The sequence below is a fragment of the Parasteatoda tepidariorum genome, chromosome 4, assembly GCF_043381705.1.
Source record: "Parasteatoda tepidariorum isolate YZ-2023 chromosome 4, CAS_Ptep_4.0, whole genome shotgun sequence".
NCBI classification, from domain to species: Eukaryota; Metazoa; Arthropoda; class Arachnida; order Araneae; family Theridiidae; genus Parasteatoda; species Parasteatoda tepidariorum.
This window is the reverse complement of record NC_092207.1, coordinates 102,549,202-102,574,157: the sequence shown is the minus strand read 5'-3', so window position 1 is coordinate 102,574,157 and position 24,956 is coordinate 102,549,202. Positions and strand designations below refer to the sequence as shown.

The 24,956-nt window shown below is 27.6% G+C and overlaps 2 long non-coding RNA genes across 4 annotated transcripts in view; one reads left to right on the top strand and one right to left on the bottom strand.

Moving 5' to 3' along the window:
• LOC107438742 (uncharacterized) lies at positions 1 to 22,264 on the bottom strand. 3 transcript variants are annotated; one of them, XR_011636678.1, is made up of 8 exons: positions 21,949 to 22,264; positions 21,589 to 21,615; positions 19,863 to 19,990; positions 14,766 to 14,889; positions 12,908 to 12,958; positions 9,440 to 9,540; positions 6,117 to 6,245; positions 1 to 241 (listed from the first exon to the last, which is right to left on the bottom strand). It is a non-coding gene; the product is annotated as an uncharacterized lncRNA (long non-coding RNA). The 3 variants fall into 3 exon arrangements; XR_011636676.1 differs by lacking the exon at positions 1 to 241 and adding an exon at positions 3,705 to 5,495; XR_011636677.1 differs by lacking the exons at positions 1 to 241; positions 21,589 to 21,615 and adding an exon at positions 3,705 to 5,495 and having other exon boundaries at positions 21,949 to 22,263.
• A 129-nt stretch (positions 22,265 to 22,393) lies between these two features.
• LOC122273164 (uncharacterized) overlaps positions 22,394 to 24,956 on the top strand; it is a 42,837-nt gene continuing 40,274 nt past the window's right edge. The window contains exons 1-2 of the long non-coding RNA XR_011636675.1: positions 22,394 to 22,601; positions 22,674 to 22,893. This is a non-coding gene — a long non-coding RNA (uncharacterized lncRNA). The remainder of the gene's footprint in view (positions 22,602 to 22,673; positions 22,894 to 24,956) is intronic.

The window sequence follows — 24,956 nt, the reverse complement described above, 5'->3', positions numbered from 1 at the left end:
TTAATAGAAAGTCACTTTAATTCAAGTGAAAAAGAAATCAAAAATTTAATAAATATCTTTTTTACATAAATATTTCACAATACACAATCTGTGGTCAAAAGTCATATTCTTCTATCTCTCATCAGGCAATATCTTGACATTTTCATCTGACTTGTTTGCATCGTTCCCTTCATTAATTGTGTCATTCTCATCCGCTTCAATACAAAAGTTATTTTTTTCATATAACAACTTTTCCACAAGGCTATAAATAGTTAAAAATTTTAAATTTTACAAGAATAAAAGTAAGTAATCATTAAATCAATAATGGTGAAAATAAAGATCTAAAAATAGAGAAAGATTTTTCTTTTCATTTTTGAAAGATATAGAATAATTTTCAATATAAAAAAAATCTTAAACTTGTGTTAATTTCTCATCAAATATAAAAAACTGGATTGTCAAAATACTAAGTATAAAAAAGTTATTAGTATAAACCAAAGTCAAACAAAATTTTCAGATAATTGTATATACCTTGCACTTTCATGTTGCTTCAATTTTATGACATAAAAATAAAAAAGAGTAAAGAATATTTTTGGAGGAGCAGAAAAAATTATTCACGGTAAGAGTAGGGGTTATTTCCTAAGCATATTCGAAGATTTCCTAAAAGACAACTGAGATTTTTTTTTTAAATATTGAAATCAGCAGACACAAAATTAGGATGAAAATTTGAATTTTCTTTAATTCATTTGAATATATTATAAATAAAATTTAAAGAAATTAGGAAACTTTTTTTTATTTATTTGAGGAATTTCCGAAATTTACATAAAATATGATTTTGTGTTCAATTGTATATCTAATATAAAATGATTGCTTGATATATATATATAACCATGTTTAATTTTTGGAATATTTACAAGACTATTCTCCGCAGAATCCTAAATGAAGGTGAGAATAAGAAGATTGTGCTGTTAGGTTTATATAGTTTGTCTACGGTAAGAACTCCCCCCGACACAAAGTCTGAAGCCATCTGTTGCTATGGTAACAAGAAAAGCGTATTTCAGGGAGGGTAGTGCCTCTCCTAGAGGGCTGACTCAATAGACCGAAGAAAAAGATTCCCTTTCTCTTGCCGAAACACAAGCCAAAACCTGTCCTAAACAGTGATTCTAAACCCCTACTGAGAATAGTTNACGGAGAGAACTACCTCGCAAAGTTGAAGGAAAGCCCTCCCTCATTAGACATGGATATCAACCAATTAGACATGGATGCCACGTGCCATTGACCACAGCCGGCCAGGGGGTCTACCTTTCTGCATGTAAAATGGCTTGTGCCTACGTGTGCCTCGACAGACTCCCCGGACGGGGTCAACTCCTTATCTCCCCCATCTGCTGACCAGACGAGTGGTCCTCTCGCCGTTGAAACCCCCCTTCCTCTAGCGTCCACCATGTAAAAGGGGGCGACCGCAAACGATTTGTAGCTAACAAATTATCAATTTGTAATTGTGGGATATCTATTTCACCGAGGAAAGCAAAAACAGCTAGCCCTCAGCCTTAGCTCCTTGAAGCTGGGTATATACTTTAGCTGCGAGCTATCAATCTCATGACCAGCTAAACAGGGGTTCGAATCTCAGCTTTGACACCACAATATTTACTCCATTCCCTCAGCACATGAGGAGTTTCTACTGTCTTGCACTTTTCATATGCGTTAGGTGACATAATTGCGTCCGAACGTCATACTTGGTTACACAGACCTGGAACCAAAGCAATATATCTGGAGCTCGTATATAGCTCTAGGCACCTTTGTTTTTTTTTTTTTTTTTTAAAAACTATTTTCACTCTTTTAAATTTTTCAGGTTTTACATTAAAAAAAAATTTCTTTCATGTTTTTAATACAGATAATTTTTACCTGGCAGAAATATTTTATTTAATTTCGTTTTCAATTGGGTTATGCAGTATTACTTTTCATTCTTATATTTAATAACTATGACATAAAAATCCTAATATTATCTAAAATTCGTTTTGACTTTTGCATTTAAAATACGCTGTTCCATTTTATAAAATAAATTTTTAATTAAATTCTGAAACATAAAAAAGCGCATAAATAAATAGTAAAAATGCTGAAGCCTCAGCGAAGCTAGAACTTTGGCTCATTATCTAAGTGCGGAACTGGAGCATCAAAAACTGATCAGCTCTCTGGTCATTCATATGATGCGGTAGATATAAAAGCATTATCTCAATCTAAAATAAAAAGATAATAAACTGTTTTTTTTTTCCAATATTTTATTTATTCAAGATAAATACATGATGATCCAAAGGAAGATAAGGTACACTTTGGGCTAGGTATGAATGAACAACACGAAGATATTTAAAAAGAAAAATATCAATAAGTTTTTGTTTTTTTTTAAATAGAAAATTGCCATTATTTGTTCCTTATCCTCTGTGTTAAGATATCTTCTATGCTTTTTTTATACAGAGTAACCTCTCGGTAGTGACCACTCTCCGTCCCACATTAAAATGGTCGTTGATGTAGGTGGGTCGTTCTTAGAAGTTACCTCCATTGACTTCAAAATTATTATCAAAGGTACATGATTTATCGCAAATTATACTAATTTCAGCCAGTGTCATTTTTTTGGTGCGGCAATGCTTCTTTCTGTTAGCGTCATGAAAAGACGAATTGATGAATGATATTTAGCGTCTATAAAATTGATCCCAACAGATATATAAATATGCAAAAACAATTGTATGATCAAGTTATTCTAAGTAAATAAACAACTCTGTTTTTTTAAGCTTGCATTAAATTTTTTATCATAAAATTAGTTAGCTTTAAAAGGTGAGAAGAGGTTAATTTATTTAAGATGCTTGTTTTTTCTAAAATGACTTTTTTTCTAATTAAACTTTCCACTTTAAAAGTAAATCACTGATAGAATCATCTTTTGTGCACTTTGATTGCAACATGAGGCTGCATAAGTGAGATTTCTATGACAAAAAAATTATGACTTATACCACCATTTTCTAATAGTATAGATTCCCTAATATGGAAATATTAATAAAAACTAACTGCAATCATAATATTGCAAGAATCAAGCAGGCTGTCCTTCAGACACAAGACAAAATTAGAAATTGATGTTAAGGAAGCAGCAATAACTCAATGATTAAACACATTGAAATGTTATTGTCAAAGACTCTTGGTTCATTTTCAGAGTAGGCTTGAAGTTTTAGATCCATGGGTTGCTGTTTAACTGATAAGTAAATAAGGCTTCACTGTCATAATCATGCTATTGCAGAGCTGCCAACTCAAAAGTTGTAGTAGCTTTTGCTGTTATCTAAGGTGGTAGTTAAATAATAAAGCAAGCAAAGTTCCAACATTATATATACATATATATAATGTTCTTACTTTAGACAAACTATAAGTTGTACTGAAATGCCAGCATCAAAAATACAAAAGTAATAACCAATCAGAGTTTTAAATGTAGGAGTATACTGCATAAAACCAATTAATAAGTTTGCAAGGAAGTGCTAAACATTGATTTAAAAAAATGGTTCGTAAGTATCAAGAACAAAATTAAGCTTTCAAAACCAGCTAACATGTGGGGAATGAAGCACCAAGCTGGCATTAAAAATAATGTGACTCTAGAACAGTGGAACGTCTTATCTGGAGTAGCAGGGTGTGTTGAAATGATAATAATATTTGTTTTCTAGAAAAGATGCGTCTTTCATGAAAGAGCAAAATCATTATTAAATTTCGATGATGATTTAATTTCCATTAGAATAATACAGTTCAACCTTACAACAACATAGAATTTAATACAAATTAGCATTCACAAATAGCACAATTCTAAGATGTATATATTACTTAATGCTATATATTCATACAAAAATTTGTATAATTAGGTATATATTTACAATAAAATAACAAAATCAATACCTCGGCAATTTAAAAAATATACAACACTAAAATTTTATACTTTATTGTAAAACAGATAAAATTGTATCGATTATTTGGAATCAATCTTTTAATTTTTGGTTAAATTAGAACAAACCCTTATTACCTTTTCAGACAACTACATTTGAATCACTAAAAATATTTTCTCACAACATTTCAGATTTGAGTTTATGTTCTTTTATTTTTCCTAAACGGTCTATAATTGTCTATGTTTGTATTGTTTTAGAAATGGTTCCAAGGAGTAAAAAAGAATTTTCATAGATTAGTTGTAAAAAGCAAATATTCTTAACTCTTGGTGGTTAAGAAAAATAATGTATATTTCAAATAGATTGCAATGAAAATTCTTAAAAACCTTAATTTAGATCCTTATTTTGTCTACGAAATCGTAATATTTATGAAGAAATTATAATGGTTGGAATCTGTGAGAACACCACAGCTATTTTTCAACATTTGTTTTGGTGCCCGTTGATGGTAATCACTATTTAGAAAGAATAGCTGTGAACAAATTGCGTAAAAATTTTCAAAAATACGTGGACATTCATATTTAATACCAAAATCAAAGAATAGCCATGATCTCCAATGAATCTGTTGCTGAAAAATTTAGTGTTAAGGGATTTGTATAGCATCGAGTAAAAGAATGGTATAATCCTCTTCTCCCATAAAGATAGTATTGTCTCAACACATTTATCTTTAGCACAACTTCATGTCTTATTTTATAACTGTCATTGAGCAGTCAACCCAGTTTCAGGTTTACAACCATCAATGCTTAACTACGTTTTCTTGTAAATTTTGAACCCAACCTAGAGGACAAGACAACTCCTGGATCAAACATTGGGACTAACCAACCCTTGTAATGGTGCACACAATTTTTGCACAGGACTTCTTTTATAACCCAAAATAGAGGCACTGTGTTTCAGAAGATATCATTTTCAGTATTTGTAAAACATTTTCTTGCGTGTATTGACAGATATATCTAGTCCATCAAATGGAGAAAAAAATGAAATTAAAAACAAAATTTCTCAAAAAAGACAATACTTTACAGGGTGAAAAAAGCAAATACTCTACATTAGAGAATAAAATAAAGATAGTAATCATAAAAGTACAAAGTAATAGCAATCATATGTGTTCACCTTTAAGACAAGTTGAAATGTTTATAGATTTAAAAATAACTAACGCATATTTTTTCAAAATATATTTTACAATTTTGTTAAAAAATATAATTGATATGTTTTAAAACTAAATAAATAACAATAAAAACCAAGTTGAAGATAATTTAGTTGTTTCAAAGAATATTTGACTTAATTAGTAGATTGTATCATCACAAGGTTTTAAAATTTAAAAATTTAAACACAAAATGATAATTAATTGCCTAAAAAACGTTTTTATTTTCATATTTCATAATTCCTTCATTTGTGCAACCTGAGTTAAAAAAAAAGAAATTAAATCTATTTTTTTATATAGAAATGTTTTTTTGAAATACAATATGAAAGTGTTACTACCAACATTTAAATCTTTTAATTGAAATTTTGAAAGATAATGAACTAAATCAACTTGTAGCTGTCTCATATTAAGAGAAGAACCTGAAACGAAGATATAATACACTTCATAAGCTACAAAAAATCCAAGTTGTCTAATAAAATATAAATTAAAAAGTTACCAACATTTCATAACCATAAATACACATTTTAAAAACATATAAATGCAAATTTTGAATATTTCAGCTGGATCTAGGAATCTAGCATAAAATTTATAAGTCTAAAAAAGTTAAAGCTTTCCAGAAAGATCAGTGCTTCCTTACAATGAAAATTAACTCCATAAATATTTTCTCTGAGAATTTCAAGATGTAGTAACTGTTAGGATATTTTAAAATAGCTTGAGTATAATAAAACTTAAAGAAAAAAAATGATGTTATTTATGCCCATACAAATTTTATATCAACTATAATGCACGGAAGATTTAGTAGCTTTTGGAATGAGCTTTGGTTCCTTTTTGATTTGAGGCACTATGACATAGTATCTGTTTTAGTAGTTGAAAAAGTAAAACTACAGTTTTTTTTCTAAGAAAAAAACATGTTTTGAGAGAATTTAATGAATATTTTCAAGCAAGGAAGCTGTAAGGTAAAAATAAATAAATGAATAAAAATTTGAGAGCAGATGTAAAATAACATAATATTAATTTTGGCAAAGAATCTTCATTTATACCTTAGAAAAACTTTCATAAAACTGAGGTTTGTGCAGTCCTCTTCACCTCCGATTATTCACAGAGAATAAATTGAACATCAGACCTCTAGATGCCAAAGACACCATATAATCATTCATTGTGTCACGACTCTGAAACAAATATATATAAATAATCCTACAGTAATGGAAGAGTTTTTAGTTTTTTCACTTTCAATTTTTGGAATTTTTTTAAAATTTCTCGAGAAATACTTAGAGCATTATTTAGTAACTTCATTTTTTTTTAGTTCATTNTATATATATACATGTATAAACAATCTGACAGTAACAGAAGAGACACTTTCAGTTTCTGACATTTTTTAAAATTTCTCAAGAAATGCTTAGAGTATTATTTAGTAACTTCGGCAGTTTTCAGTTCATTAAATTTTTCATAATTAGCAATATAAAGTTTATAGCTTTCAGAAGTTTGAGATACCAACAAAAAATTACAAAAAAAAAGTATTTTTGAACACCCTATGCCAGGAAATCAATTAAGAATCTTTTAATTTGTATCGATTTTTTTGGTTATTATCATTCATATTATGCTAAATATTTATGGAAATGATAAAAAAACTTATTTCTTTGTCCTACGTTTTTTGGCTGTAATTTTAAAAATATTCAACACAATTAAACAAAATTTTTAGAGAAATTTCAAATTATTTACAAAAATATTGATTTAAAATTTTAAAAAACTGCGAGGAAGACAGCTTTAGATTAGTATTTCAGTAATAATTAGTATATAAGTATTTAAAGTAGTTCTTTTATACTGGGCATGCACAAAAAATGTTTGAAAAAAAAATTCATAATTTTGTAGTGAATTGTATTTGGCAACTAATGAAAGTATTCTGATCTAAATATCTTAAAAATTCAAAAAGTGTCAAGCAATTTTTCAAAGTAGTTTTTGTACTTTTTAAAAGAAAGCTCAAAACGATAAGGACTTTTCCACAAGTTTCGTTTTGTAATATTTAAGATTTATTAAAAGTGATACTGGCAAAAACAGCAGAGATTACAAAATAAAATTTGTGAAAACCCCTAATCTTTTTCTGATTTCTTTTAAAAAAGTACAAAAATAACTTAGAAAATTGCTTGAAACTCTCTAAATTTTTAAGATATTGAAATTATACTTTTTTCTTTAGTTGCTAAATACGATTCCCTACAAAATTATGAAAAAAAATTACATTTTTTCCGCACATGCACAGTATAAAAAAATTACTTTAAATACTCATATCTTAAACAGTTTTTGACAAATTTATTTCAAATTTTAAAACTGTAACTTTGTAACTGTAAATAACTTTTGCTTAATTTAACCGAATAATTTTAAAGTTAGTAACATAAAACAAAAAAATATGTTTTCTATAAAAATGTCCATATTTTCAGAAATATTTCAGCTAAGCTTATATAATTTTGTGCTGCTATTTGAAATAACAATCAAAGTAATTGATACAATTTACAAACTTATTTCTTGATTATCTATCATAGGGTGTTTAAAAATACTTGTTTTCTTTCGTAATTTATATTCAGTCCCTCAAATCTCTGAAAGCATTAAACTTTATTGCTAAAGTAAGAAAAATTGCACGATATATATATATATATTTTAACTAACTACCACAAACTAAATCTAATTACCTTTTTAAATCTAGAAAAAACATTTAAAAAAAAGGAACTCTTTTATTTTCACATTGAGGTTAATAAAAATATTTACAATGCCTGATTATAACAAAAAATCAGTTATCTTGATTCAAATTAGATGACATACTCTGTAATTTAATCTCCCTGCCAGTTGGCAATAGTAGCATTTTTAGCAACAGCATTGTAACTAAAAAATTACATTTAAAATAATTTTAATCTTTATTATGGTTTTCTATAATCAGCTATATCACTGATTCATAAATTCTCAAGCATGATGTGTTCTATTTGTAATTCATGTCAAAATAAAGTGCAATGTGGATAATGTAAATACAAATCACAATGAATTCTTATATTTGCTTGAATAAAAATCATCACTTGTAATTTGAAAACAATGCGAATGCAAAGCACATTGTATAATTCATAAATTGAAGGAATAAGACTAACTCTGGTTATTATTAATTTATGTAAACAGGTGAGTTATTTTTAAATATACAGAGAAATTACAAAGAATATAGATTGGTAGAAATAAAATGAGTTTCTTTCTGTTATCAGCTGATATTTGACTAAGGCAATGTTATTCCGATGGGTGGTCAGAACAAAAAAAATCTTTTTATTTGATAAGCTAAAAATCTCTCTACATTAAATAAATATAAATGATTTAGTTTTCTGATTAAACTATTTCAAGAAAATTCATATTGAAGGTATACCGTATACTTATCTTAAATACGGAAAATGAAAAGAAGAAATTTTCTGCTAATTTTTCAAAATTGTATAAATGAGTTGAATTGAAAACCGCCCCTCCCCCCCCAAAAAAAAGAAATGAATAAATAAAGTAAATATTAAGATTAGTTGTTCTTTAAATATTTCGATTTTTTCTTTTAAAAAAAAAAGGCAAATATTATTTTGTTTTCGGATAAAAGAGTACATGGCTGCAAGAAATTATAATTTTTATGTGAATAGTTTTATGTTTTGAATGTGATGTGATTTGATATGACATGATTTTTTAGGATTAAGGTTAGTTTTTCTTTAGAAAATAACAATTAAATTAAATGACCAATTTGAAATTTTTTAAAAAGGAAGAAAAATGTAATGCATATCCTCAGACACACGAATACATGACTTCAAAAACTCCTTATTGTGCTACTCAGAGATTATCCTTAACTAAATTAAATAGCACAGAATTTTTTTTAACTGAAACAAGTGATTCTAAAATTAGGGAGTGGAGTACTGCAAATAAATTAAATGTACTGCAAATAAACTTTCAGTCGCAAATTTTTTTTAACAGGAAACGAATTGATTAAGAAACAAGAATTTGACAAGAAAGTTTCTGCAAAATGGTTTCCTTAATGAAAATACAACATTGAAAAAACTCCTTGATCACAGAACTTTTGGGTATTGAAATTCTTGCATTACTTTCTAATTGAGTAACATTTGGTAGAATAAAGTTTGGAAAAGTCAATGGGCACTCGATTGAAATTTTAGCAAATGTAACTATAAAAACAGAGTGTTTGGCATTAAGAAGAGAATTATTTTGGGAGTTATTGTTCCCTCTCTCAAAAATTTGTGAACTGAAAAATACATAAGAAAAAGAGCTTTGATCACTATTTCTCAAAACTTTTAATTTTATTATTAGCAGTTTTTAAAAAGAATGTTATACATACATTCCATAGAGCACTCACATAATCAGCATCACTTAACCAAAGTGCAAATTCAAAGGGAATAAATTCTCTTTCAAAAAAATTAAAGATTCTGCAGAAATAGATGTCTTACCTAACACCTCCTAAAACAATACAACACAAGATTAGAAAACACCAGTAAATGAATTAAGGCAATAATTATTAAATACAGTCATTACTGCGATCAATACATCAATTTCATAGACACAATGTTACTTTAACGTTTGTTAGAAAATCTGAATTGAACTGTTGATTCCAATATAATATGACATTTTTGTTTAATTTTTTATAAGAAAATCACATCAAATATAGGAGTTAAAAATTTTTGCTCTTTCAAACATTTGGTTTAAAAATAAAGAAAAGATGAAAGCGCTTAGTAGTAGTAAGAATCATATTTTCAAATACAACAAAAATATCAGATGTTTTCATACATATGCAACATTTTGGTATATTTTCAATATGAAAGATAACCATACTTTTGATAAATATTGAATTGTTCATTCCAATATAACTTGAAATTTTTGTTTAATTTTATGTAAGAAAATCACATCAAAAACAAGAGTTAGGCATTTTTTCTCTTTCAAAACAAACATTTTTTCATAGGCAAAAATTCAATGGATAGCAAAAGTTTCATGGAAGTCCACCTATTCTTTTGAGGTTAGTGCTCAAAGAACATAGAGCATCTTAAATTCCACATGAAAGTATGAAAGAACCATCATTTCTTAACCTAGACGTAATCTATGGAATATCAGTTACTCTTCATTATTAAGAATTAAAAATGTGTAATGCATTCTTATGTGAAGTCTTTAGCGTGTGATACATTTATAACACTGGTACATTTCTTTCATGAATTATATTTTTCTTGTTTAAAAATTGTACTTAATCCTTTTAAAAAGTGTTGCAATAAATAACTTATTTTGGAGATAAATCATGTATTCTTCCCGACTTTATTTTTGTTAAGATTTAAGAGCTTTCTGAACATACGCTATGTAGCGGAAATATATTATAATCAGCATAATATCATATGCTTAGAAGTTAAATTAAAAATTTAGCATGCAGTAGATAGAAGAATAATATTTTTGTCAAAATAAGTTCTGCATTCATGAGTAAATATTTGCTGTAATTCTATATATTTAGTATGCAGCGACTTCTTGTTCAGAAGTGCATTTTCCTTTAGACCATGCAGGACAGGTCACCATTTTGAGTGTCAATTTTATAGTTAAGTACCTATATATTCTACTCTAAGCATCAGCTTAGAATCAAAGGCACAAAAATTTGGGAGTCAAAAAATCAGAATGGGTACTTGTTAAAAGGGAAAAAGCTTACATTTAGACTATAATACATTGTCTTAAGCAAATCTCACATAACAAATGCATTGTATGGCATAAAAGATGACATCACGTGGGAAAATGGTAACACTTGCACCAATTGGAAATCAGATGTAACAGTGGGAGATGACAAATCATTTTCATGATACAATACTGACAGTTTGAGCAATTAAAGGCCCATATAAGCATTAAAAAAAATTAATGCTGCTAAAACAAATGAATCATTCACTTTTTATTATTCTATTATTCTCATTGTAAATTTTTTTAAAAAATTCCATGTTGTTGTTGTGTGCCATTAAGGCACTCAGTGATGCGATTGTTTTTGTTTTTCAGTGGGCCATCTACGGCCAAGAATTCGACTTCCGTCACACCCATACGTCACACCTGTTTATAAGGCGGATCCATTCATACAACCTTTCATTTATCCACTTATAAAAGTATATTCAAAGAAATGTTAAGGAAACAATTAAATTTTTGATTAATAGATAATTAAAATAAGATTAAAAATAATATCTGGAATAGAATATTATTTATATAAGTAGTAATAAGAATTAGATAATAAGATTAGTAATAAGAATATTATTTATGCAATTAAGGTTTTATTGGTGTTTTGCATTGCTTGTCACATGTTCTGAAGAGATTTAATCATTAAAGTTTAGTTTTTAGATGGAGTTTTGAATAATGTTTTTTGATTGGAGAAAGAGTATTATTGTTAGCATTATTACATTTAAGAAAGAGAATTTGAATATAAGTTGTTTCTAATATTAAATAATGTAGTTGAGTGTTGTTTGTCAGCCTGAGTTAGTAAAGTATATATGAAGAGTGACTATTTTGTAAAAGAATGATTGTTTATTAATGAAATTAATATGGAAATGCTATGGTAAAATACAGCCTCGATACCATATTTTTAGTTGAGTTTTTACTTACTTATATTCAGGGGATTCTTATTTCTTCATTTTTATGAAATTATGGGCATAAGAGTAACTAAACTGTACCCTGGATAAAATATTTAATACAGAGCTGTCATTCTTTAAATTGTATACAATGTTTTAGTTTTATAAAACTTGTGGCAGAGTTGTAACAAAATGTTTGCCGGGTTGAAAAAAAATCTTATAGATATCTTCCGTATTTTTCATTTAGTAAATGTATATTACTTGATGTTAATAAATGACAATCCCAAAGGAGCTGGCAAAATTTTTTTAAAAACGAATTTTCATTTAAATTGAAATTTTTTTTATATAAATCAAATTTTTTTATATATATTAGCCAAATTATCTAATAAAATACCATTTATCTAATAAAAATAATTATCTAATAAAATAATATATCACGTCTTAAAAGTATAATTTCAATAATATATATAAAATTGTTAATATTTCTGACTAAAATCTATTAAAAAAATTTCTTTTTTCTTTTACAAACTAAACATCTAAAATTTTAATTACAGGGAGGCAATTGAACAGTTAGATACCCAGTGAAGAGTAAAACAGTTTAAATCAGAACACATTAAAGAAAAAAAGATTATTGTTGAAATGCTAATGACATATTTAACTTGTTTTAGGAACACTTAAAGTATTTAAATAAACATAAAATTAACTGGGTATTATTAAAATATGTTAAATTCCTAGCTGATTGTTTTACATACAGCAAAAGAAAAATTAGTCTCCAGTTTAGTTTATTTACTCATCTATTTAGAAACATAATAATTTACTCTTTCATTATATTTTTTGGATAAAACCTTTATTAACAATAAAAATCACACCTTAAAGAATATAATTACAAAATATTTTTGATTTAATAACTTATTAAAAAAATCATTTCGTTTAAAACAGCGATTTTCATTTAAAAATATATATATAGTTAATTTAAAACATGACTTAAATCATATCAACCTAGTATCCCAATAATCAGTGAATTTTGAGTTTAGTAAGGCTCCAATAATTGTTAGAGTTTTTGTTATGTAACAAAGGTGGCAGCAGTAAAAATGGGCCAAAAATACTTGGCAGTGAAAAGAAATTGCCGAAATTATTCTGATTTGGGGAGACAAAGTTGTTCGAAGAACTAAATCAAATTTCAAAGAAAAATATTTTTTCATGAATGTTTCAATATAAAGTAAAAACAAATGCATGAAAAATAAACATACCTTAGAAAGCAATGAATAAGGGATGGATCTCTTATTCCCATTTGGGAACTCCTGATGGAGAAAAAAAATTTAAAAGTATTTGATACACTTGAAACAAAAAAAAATGGATAAATGAAATTAATAATGCACAATAATATTTATCTGAAATATATTCTTAAACTATGAACATGATTTAATCAGGAACTCAATGGTTTCCAAGCAAATATTTTTTACATAAGCTTTCATTAAATCAACTAGAAAATTGTTTAAAAAAATACTGTTCAAAAATATTTTAATATTTAAAAATAAGTAAATAAACTAAAAATGTATGAATGATGGAAAAAACTTGCATGTCAAATTCAAAGCTATGAGATTCCTATAAAAATATATTCTTACAATTGAACTTACTTAAAACTTATTATTGAACTTGTTTTTCAATACAAATGAATTAATTAAGAGATCAAAGTATTTTTATTAGAAGAAAAGTATTAAACTTGATACTTTTTTGAGTAAGAACAATATAAAAATGCTTACACAATAAACTGTTTTATATAACTGCTTGTTACAAGCGACCATCGATAACATTTATAAGAAAAATTTACTTTAAAAGAAATAAATTTTCAAGTACTATGGATGAAAAACCTTTTTTGAATTGTAGATAAAGAAACAATTATAACAAATTCATAGGAGTGCAAAAGTAGGAAAAAAAGAAAAAAAAACAGGAAATTAAAATTTTCATTTGCTTCAAACTGTTAATCAAAAATTGAAAATTATTAATAATCAGTATGAGATGAATGTGATGATCTCACTTATAATTATTTTTATATGTTTTTCAACTTTTGAAATCATTTCTATCATAATAAACAAGACTTTGAAAACAAAATTGCTGCAATCCAATAATGTGAGAAAAATTATAAAATATATAAGTAAATGATGAGTACAGCTGGAAAATATTTTTTCTGGTATGTTTATTTTCTTAGTATATTTTATTTAAGACAGTTCAGGGGCTAAATTGAAAACGCTATAAGCCACTTTTAGTCAACCAGTCATAGGTGAATTCTTTAAATTTTTCAGTCATACTTTTTCTTTTAATCTATCGTTAAACTTTTAGAAACTTCCATACCATTCCAGTGGACACTAATGATAATCTTTTAATGCTGTATTGCAACTTCAGGAAAAAGGGAGGTCACCTTCAATTTTTAAATTATTATTATAATCTCATTGATAAGTAAAGTTCAAAAAGTCAAACTTGAAGGTGAAAGAAAAAAAATGCTTGTTCTTGCGTCCACGGACAATTATTTGTGTTCTTTGTTGTGTTCTTTGCTTCAATTTATTACATTTTGTAGAATTGTGCTTTAAAAAGAAAGAAAAAAAGTGACAAAAATGTGAAAGAAAAAAAAATGATTTATTTTAAAACATTTAACATTTAGTTACTATTTTTATTATAAGAAGTAAGAAAAAAAATGCAATTGAAAAAAATTATAATAATAATAGTCTGTATTCAAGAATATTTTCAATGGGCAATTAACTTACTAAAACTTTTAACTCTTATTTGCATTTAACAATATTTTATCACTTTACATAAAACAGAAAATGAATTAAATTATCTACATTAATTATCTCTAACGAATTAATTATCTCTAAATAATTTTTTTAAAAAGTACACCAGATAATTAAGAAGCATCTTGATAGAAAAGGCCGCAACCCATAGAAAAATTTATTTCCTTATAGTAAAAAAAGTCCCAACAAAAGGCTGAGATATTAAAAAGCATTTTTAAAAAAACTAATACAGAAATTTAATTTTAAAAAAAGCTCCCAGTTCCCGCTCTTTTAAATGTCATTGTTTGATAATTAAATAATTGAAATAAAAAAGTCTCACCTCAATAAGTATAATTCTTTTACCATTTGAATGTAAAAATATTTTGAAGATTGTAAGAGAAATAGACACAAGGACTGAACTTGAGTCTCCCTAGAGGTTATCTGATCTCCAAAGCAGAACATGCCTAGAAGAGAGATTTTAAAATAGATTTAACATTTATACAAAATGTAGAAAAGAAATGCTACTTAATTTTTTGAAGGTATAAAAGATGTTAACCAAGTCATATACAGGCAAATATATCAAATTTTTATGTAAGAATCCTAGTTTGAATAAATACATAACGGACAATTACAGCATCTCTTAATTTTTTTATATTTTCAGTCCTAACTAATTGGAAATTCTCTCCAGAATCCAAAAATTTAATTGTTTTCTTTCCTCAAATGCTTATTTGTTTAATTATTAAACCTTATTAATTGCCAAAAAAAGCTTCCATAAATGATGCAGTAAAAAACGATCCTTGATTGGTTATGACGTCACATGTGCTAAATAGAAACATGCTTCCTCCATCCGCTAAGGCTATTCCCGTGCACTTATAGTTTTGATATCACTTATATTGTTCGAACATTCTTTGTATATTATTAGTAAAGATTTTGTGAATTAAACTTACGGTGGTGATAGTGTGTGTAAAATGGAAGAAGGGTATTAAAACTTCAAAGTATTTGTTTATCACTAAAATAACTGAAGAAATGGTTATTCAGCTCTTTACAGAGAATCAACTTCTCCTATTCTCTAAAATCTGTGGTCTTAAAATTCATAGAAAATATTATTTTATTTCACTTTTTTTAATTAAAATAATGCTCCATTGCAGCTTAATTGCTTAATTAAAATCAGTTGCAGATTGGATAGAAGTAGTATACATTTAGATATAGGGTGAATGATTTTATAATTCGGTATTGCATGAAAATAAATCAGTGTTTTCATAAATCTAGTTCATTAAAATATTTCTATCCATCATCGGTACAATCTATGCACAAATGTTCAAAAATTAAAGGCAATGTAATATATTGCAGCCTTTTTTTTTATGAACTAGAGTTGAAGGATTTTCTTTAAGTAAATGTTTACTAATGTAAATATTTTTTTTTCCTTCTATGTATTAAATATACATTAAGACTCATATTTATTCTCAATATTATTCTTTGAGTAAATAGGAATTTTGCTACAGTTAGAAATTATTTTTAAATTTATAATTTTTAATTCCTTTTTCTGCTATATAGTATTTACAAAATATAGTTATTGTTTTTTTTCCTTCTTATTTATGCATGTTATTTGTCAGAACTTGCAAAGAAGAATTCACTAATGGAAGAGTAATTAAATAGTAAAATGAATTAATTTTACATTTCTAAAGAAATATAATTAATTAAAATAGGAAAAAAAGTCTCAGGTTAAGCATTCGGTATCGCTGAAAATGAATCAACATTCTGAAGAATCTAGTCATTTGAAATATATCTGTCCTTCATTATCATCTCCACATTCTATGTGCTTATACTTAAATTTTCACTTAATGTCATTTAATTTAGCCACATAATTTCAGCGTATAGCATTAGACTAGACGTTTTTGTTTCACTTAAGTTAAAGAATTAAAAAAAAAACTTTTGCAAAATTGAGAAGAAATTTTAATGGACATTTTTTTTTTAATTATTTGCTAAATAATTAAAGAGACAGTAATGGTGACATCTTTTCTCAACATTTTAATTCTTTGAATTAATATCAACTTCGCTACAGTGAAAAATTATTTTTATATGTGATTATAAAATTTAATTCTTGTTCTTATAATGTTGAGCTGAATAAATACACATGTTTGTTTGTAATACTCTTATGACATATATTAATGCGATTAAAATAAAATTAATAAAATATACTGCAATATGTTGATTTCATTTTCTTTTTGAAAGAATGAATTAAAAGTTTCACTGATATCACAAGTTTTTTAAAAGGCTACGGCTATGGTGAAGATAATTCCCTGCATTAAATTCAAGCTAGAATAAATAAATAAAGTCAATAACTTAAGCTTTTCTACTTTTTTAAAACCTAAAATTATTTTATAAAAATATTGATCCAACATTTCTTTCACTTAACATGAAAATAAATCTTTGAAATTAAATTGAAATATATTTTAAAATTAAGTTTAACATGGCTACAAAATATTGCAGAACAAATTTTTTATGTATTTATAACGCATCGTTTTAATAAGCAATATCAGGCATCCATAATTCATTTTAACACCCTATTTATTGAACTTAAAATTCTTAATTATTAAGAACTAGAAAATCTTGCTACAGATGGAAACTACAAAGTCTGAAAGATTATTTAATCGGTATAGACAGCAGTATAGTCAAATTGATAGAGAAGTAAAAAAGTCAGCCAGAAAAGACAAAAGGAAATATTTCACAGACCTTGCCAATGAGGCTCAAGATGCAGCGCAAAAAGGACAAATAAGTACTTTCTATCAGAAAGTGAAACAAATAAAAGGAAATAAACGAAATTCGCAATGTGCAGTACGAGACAAAAACAATAAGTTACTTACTACGGATAAGAGGATCGAAGAAAGATGGAGAGAATATTTTGAAGATACGCTTAACGCACACCATGTTGAAAATTCTGAGCAACTCCCAAATGTTACATTAAATGTAGCATCTACTGTAGATTTTTCTTTGGAAGATATCTCGCTGGATGAGGTACAGAGTGCCCTGAGGGCCACAAAACCAAAGAAGGCTGCAGGGAGAGACGGAATCGTGGCAGAGATGCTTAAGGCAGATTTTGAAACCGCTACAAGACAGTTGCAAAAGCTCTTCAATGAAATCTGGAGAAATGAAAGAATACCAGAACAATGGAAAGAAGCAGTAATAGTGAAAATTCCCAAGAAAGGCGATCTAACAAAATGCGAAAATTGGAGGGGCATTAGCCTACTTTCCATACCAGGAAAAATATTTGGAAGAATAGTTTTGAATAGACTAAAACATGAAATTTATGGAATTTTAAGAGAAGAACAGGCAGGTTTCCGCAGTGGAAGTGGAACAATGCAGCAAATCTTCACACTTAGAAATATCATTGAGCAAAGCTTAGAATTTAACACCTCTTTATATTTAAACTTTATTGATTTCAGTAAAGCCTTTGATTCAGTTAAGAGAGAGAAATTATGGGAAATTTTATCACTTTATAATATACCAGAAAAATATATTAACATAATCAAAGATATGTATGATAACAGCAAAGCATGTATAGAAGTAAATGGAGAATTAACTGAATTCTTTTTAGTAAAAACTGGCGTGAGACAGGGATGTGTTTTATCGGGATTTTTATTTATACTGGTGATAGACTGGATTATGCGAAACAGCTTGAAAGATGAAAAAAGAGGAATAAGGTGGAATTTCACAACTACTTTAGAAGACCTTGATTTTGCTGATGACATCGTACTTATTTCATCCAAATGTACAGACCTTCAACTTAAAACAGACAAATTCAACAAATATTCAAATAGTGTAGGTTTATTCATGAACAAGAAGAAAACTAAAGTAATGAGAATAAATCAAAAGAAAAATGACAAAATTAAAATCGAAAATCACGAAATAGATGACATAGAGTCATTTAGCTATTTAGGTTCTATTGTAGATAAAAAAGGTGGAAGTAGTGAAGATATTAGACAGAGAATAATCAAAGCAAGAACATGTTTTAAGGGATTACATAAATTTTGGAGAGAGTCAAATATTGAAATAAAGACAAAAATAGTTGTTTACAAAGCTATTGTTAGAGCAGTACTATTATATGGCGCAGAAACCTGGAAACAGACTAAGATCGAAATACAAAAATTAGAAACCTTTCAAAACAAATGTTTAAGATTTATTTTTAAAATTTTCTGGCCTTACAAAGTATCAAATCAAAATCTATTAAAGAAAGCTAAAATAAAAACAATCGAAGATGAAATTAAAAAACGAAGATGGAGCTGGCTCGGACATATCCTTAGAATGCCCAAAGAAAAAATTTCATCTGTTGCGCTTACATGGGCCCCTGATGGTAAAAGAACTAATTGAAGACCCAGACTTACCATCCAGCGCATGTTTTTGGGCGAATTAAAAGAATGTGGAATATCTGGCTGGGAGGAAGCAAGATCTATTGCTAAAGACAGGAGGCGTTGGAGGGATATGCTGGAGGCCTTAAGTGCCCAAGGCACGTAGAGGATAAGTAAGTAAGTAAGAAAATCTTGCAGACTATTAACAAATGTTTCAACGGACACCACTGAAATTTAAAAATATTTTTAAAATATATTATATTAAGCTCACAATTTCATTAAGCTACATAAGGGGGCAATTTATTTTATAGATCTTTGTTCTCACATGGTTATTTACCATCTAAAATAGTTGAGTTTTATTACAAAAATTCAAACTAAGGCAAGACGTAATGGCTATCACAGCACAACGATTGTAAATGAACAGCAAAGATGATGTCAGTTCATGAATAATCACTTGATGTCCCGTTTCAGATTAAAACAAAAGAGTTTTTTGCTGAAAAATAACTTAATGATTAGACCTCTTAGAAAAGTTACAAAATGCTTTCTGGGAGTTATGAGGGATTTTGAGTGGATTAATATCTTTAAAAAAATTTACTGCAATCCTCCATTCCATAAGTTTTATTTTTAAAATTAGAAATAGTTATTATATTCTAATATCAATGCAACTTGTTTACCATTTTAAATATCTAGCGATTTCAAAAATAGCTTTGATGCTTTAACACTTCATGGGATAGTTGAGCCTGAATGAAAATTATAATTTTATTTATTAAGGGATTTGTTTTAATAATAGTATAATAACATTAACCATATTATTCAGAAGTTTTAGTGTACTCAATGTTATTGAAAAATATTTACAAATTGTACTTCAATTGGTAAATTTAAATCAAATTAAGCTTTTCTTTTTAAATATTGATTTTTTCTGTATCATTTATCTTTTTATTTTAAAATCTATTTTGACACTGGATTTTTAAAAATAAAGAAGGCAAGTCAAACATGAGTAACACAGAACAAATTGTATACTTAACATTTTACATTCATACAAATTAAATGTTTTTAAATACCAAACTCAGGGAAAAAAAAATTTTTTTTACCATCATTTGCATTCAGCATTTTCTTGGTGCTTATTTGACCAAGCAAATAACTCAACTTCAAGAGATTTACATAAAGCTCTGACCATTTCAATCTTTCCTACACCTGGTGGGCCACTAAAAATGAGCTCCTATATTAAACAAAAAATGTACATTAGTTTTTGAACAATGTGTTACAATAAACCAATTTGAATCAGCTTTATCTAAATTGCTTTTAAAATCATAATTAAATCATTTGGATTTCTTTTTTTCTAAAAATCACAAATTTAAAAAATAATAATAATAATCTTTTTAATATGTGTCATTTTTTAGTAACATTTAATAAAACTTTTTTACATAAACTGAAATCTGTTTCTATTTTTGAATTTCTGTTTCTGTAGCATCATAATTGCTCTTTATTATTATCATACTATTATCAGAACTACTCAATATAACAAACAAAAATAAAGTGAAAAAACAACAACAAAAAACATGTAAGTTTTTTCTTAAGCAACAACCAATTGATAGGACCTTCACTTCCAAATTAATTTGATTTATCACTATTTCTGAAGCAAAAAATTAAATGAATATTATAAAAAGAAAGCTTTTGATTAAGCTAAGAAGAAAATTCTAATATTTTCGTAACATTAATAATGAAATGATTTCATTGGAATCCTTAGTCAGGGCAGATTTTTCCATTATCTTTTTGAGAAAACTATTTTAACTTTCGAAAGTTTGATTTTCTATTTTTTTTTCCTATAGCAACAGGTGAAAAAGCAATTGCTTACTTATGCCTCTGATATATAATTCACTGTTCACTCTTTATAATTCACTGTGCATGACTTAGTACACTCCAAAATTAAAAATAATTTTGGAGAATGAAAAATAAGAAAATATATTTGAATAAATAAAATTTTTCAATAGTATCTAAAAATGTAAGTACAAAATAAAACAAACTTATTTACCAAGACGACATGAATTAATCAACAATAATAAAAAAAATTGGTTGGTCGTTTTTCTTGACTAGTAAAGTGTTACTCAGAGTTTGTTCATTAGAAAATGGAGCTAATTTCAACACAATCAAGCTACCGGGTCTAACCCTACTTACCCTTTTCTCCCAACATAAATTTAATTAAAAATATCAATACTTAAAATTTACTTTACTGCATTTGAATGAGAGGAAAAGCTTTTTCAATAAAAACAAGAGGTGGATATTTCCTGTTGCGCCAACTACAATTGACAAGGTGACAAATATCTAGATTTGAAACTAGCAATTTAAACAACAAAACAAAAAACATGAAGATCGCTACGAGTTAATCCCTTTCTGTGATGTTTTTATAAGTGGGCCACTGCTCGAAGTTCCCAAGACTTGACGATTATTCTGCCACAGATTACAACATAGAAATTAACAAGAGAGCATTTTTTATTCTATTTATTAGTTGCATTCTGAATCCACAGTCCAGAAACTTTTTTTTTATAAATTGCAAGCTCTTCCTAAAAAAATAAATAGTTCATCGAACATCAAATTTAATTACTTTTTACCACAATACAATAAATAAATTAATTGATATTGATTTTTTTTATCCAAATAAAGGGATAAAGAGAAACCACAACACTGAGGAAGTAATATGAACAATAACAGGCAAAATCTTTTTAAACAAAAGTAAATTTTATTAAAATTTGAAACAGTATATTGGGGTAAAAGAAAAAAAAAATCAATGAAATTATCCTACTTAGAAAAATAGCTTACCGAATAAAGGATTGGTAAAAGGTTGATCTGTAAGAAACAAACAAATAGAGTAAAATAAAGCTGTAACAATAGTTTCAACTACTATTGATATTAAAATAAATTTGATATTTCAATATACTTCTTAAAAAATTTTATATAACTCCATTTGGATCAAAAATTACTAAACATAAAATAAACCACAAGATTTCGTTTTTCACAAGAATAAAGATCAAAAATTCTAAAATATACTCAAAATCATGAATAGACAGCAGTTCAAGATTTGCTCTGATATCAATCTACTTATTACATTGACATACAAAAAGAAATGAATATAATTTCGGAGAAAAGGAAGCAAATGAGTTGTACAGTATTTAGTCTTACAACATTTATCGGCGAAAATTTTTCGACCCATGTTCAAAATCATCTTTTCCGCACTGAAACAAATCTTCGTGTTTCCGCTTTTGTGAAGTCCATAATAAAGTGGAGTCTTAGAATCAAAGTAGTTTTAAGATTTCGCGTTTGTCATTAAAGCTGTCTTAACCAAAATTATTATTTATTTTGTTGTTTGTTTTACTTATTCTCTGCATGCTTGTAAGTTCAATTATATAATTACGGCTTAAAAGCCATAGTAAGACTTTATTACTGCTTCCGCAGCAGTCATTTGTATTTGTTTATTTTATGCAAGAACTATAACAATTTTTGAGCTTTACGATGTAAAAATATGAGCTTATAGCTTTTCAACACATTGCAGAGATTTTAACTGTAGTACTATGTAAGCTATAATTTAGTGTTATATTTTTTTCGATCAGAGCAAGTGGAGATTCTGACCCATCAATCCATCAAATCTATACAATCAATTCACTGCTGGAAGTTTGAAAGTTGGTAGAGTAAAGCCATAGATATAAAGTATATTAGCCCCTGAGTAAAGCTAAAATTTTTTTATTTATTTATATATTTCGTTAGCAATGGGACATCCTAAATTTTAAGAAATCAATTTTGTCAACAGGGCACTGTTGGCACAGTCCGCTTTAATTGTATGTTTTGTAAACTAATTATGTTGTAATGCTCTTTGCTTTTGTTGCTAAACCCTTTTATTTTATTTTTAGTTGATGGAAACTATTGCATAACCGGTGGATCTGATAAATCATTGACAGATTCCTTGTAAATCATCGATCTTGAAGAATTAGATGGGACTTGGATATAAAGTCTTAGAAGTTTAATCTTCAGCTAATAGTTCACATACAGCATCCAGTGCAAAGGACAAAAACATTTTTTATTGGGACGTTAGTACTGCTGAAATAGTAAGACACTTTAAAGGTCATGCTGGTATGTTCTTTTTTTTGAAGAAAAAAAAGAAGAAAATTTTCTTAATGATTTCATTTGTAATTATTGGAGATCTTAATTGTTTTAATAAATGCCATTTTTTTCACATTACGTTAGGTAATATTTCCTTATCACTACCCTTTTGAGCCAGCTACTGTCAATAAATAGTGTTTCAGGTACTTTGGGATCAACTCATCTACCTTTCATCACTCGCGTAAATAAGTAAATCCCTTGGTGCCATCATAATGAAAAGCAATTTCCAAAAAAAAAAAATACATTCTAAACATATTAAATTTATCAAAAAATAATAACAAAAATATTTATGTCTAAAAATACGTAATAAAAAGTGTAATCAAAACAAAGTAAAAATATATATATTTTTTATAATTACACATTGAATTATTCTTGATTCTAACTATGCTTATCAGTTTTGATGTACAGTCCCATTCACACCATATCATGGCTATTCACGAACATTTCCTTAGAAGAAGTGATTCCTTACTCTTGAAAATATGCCACTGCCCTCTCTTGGGTGCTAGGCAAATCTTATAATTCCAATCATTTTGCAGCAGAGTTTTTAAAAAAAATAATAAACAGTGCATTTCAACATGCTAAAGAAAATTAACTTTAGTCAAGAATTACCCGGTAATTATGATAAAATTTGCGGTTATTGTGAGTTACGCAGAAGCTGCCTTTCTGCGATGTTATCTGGTTTGGGCAAAAATGGTCGATGGGTATGTAGAAATTTAGGCTTAAAGTTACCCATTAAGTTTGTCCTCTTTTGTGCTTTTTTGTTTTGTTTTTTTTCCTTTTTATAGTTTCCCACGTTTCACTGCCTGCAAGTCTCAAAGCCTTAGCCATTACTTTGGGAAAGTACTAATACTCAAGGCTCGAAAAACCGCCCATCCTCGGCGGTCAAAAATTCCCCGCGGACAACAAATTTCTCGAATCCAGGGTCCGCGCGAGCGGGCATTTTCCTGTTAATGTTCGTGATACATTTTCAATTTTTGTTATCTTATAAGAGTCTAGCGCCTCACTTCTAAAGTGACCCTCTAATATCGAAATACAGCAACATACTGCGCATGGGGGAATTGATGTTTTCTCTGCCTGAGAGTACTGCAGCGGTTGAAAGGGGCTTTTCAGCAATGAACTTACAAAAAAAACACATTACTTACTGGCCTTAAACAAGAAGCGTTAAACACATTTATGAACATCTACCTAAATGGAATACCTCTCAGATTTCTGTGCAGAAACCTCTGTAAATCATTGGCTTGATTGTGGAACTGGCAGACGTCATATTTGATTCATTTAAAAAACGCAGTACCCTCGGATACATTGACATTCCAAATAACTTGACATTTAAATTATTTCATAAAAGAAATAAATTATTTCATAACAGAAATAAATTATTTTATAAAAGAAATACTAGGTTCCTATTAGTAACCTAGTATTCCTTTTATTACTGTATAATGTAATCCTAGTATTTGTAATCCTAGTAACTACTAATTGATTGTGCAATTTATATAAATGTTTGTAATAAATAAGAGAAAATTATATTTTTATTTATTTAGAAGCGACGGGTTAGTTTCAAAGGAGGACGGGTATATTGTTGGACATGCCGTCCTCGGGGACGGGTAAAATTTCTGAGTTTTTTCAAGCCCTGCTAATACTTAAATATTTTTTTGATCTGTACTAAATTTTGTGAAGCAATACTGTTTCTAAACTTCTGTAACTAAAAATTTAATTATTAAGAAATACAGCTTATTTAAATAATTAAATTCTGCCAAACTGATTTTAAAACCTCTGTGAGATTAAAATTTACCTAAAAATTTCTTCTCTCTTTAATTAAACTCTTAGAACAGTTTTAAGGAAAAGATTATTATTTTTTTTTAATGTTAATTAGATGAAGGGAGGAAGGCCAGAGATGTAGCTACTGGGAGGGTGTAGGAATCATCAATGTTGGCAATTATGATCTTAGTCGACTATTTAAATCATAGTGTGCAAATTCTAAGTTGTTAGTTTCAATAGATGCAAGTCTCAAACAATAGTTTTTTTTTTTTTTTAAT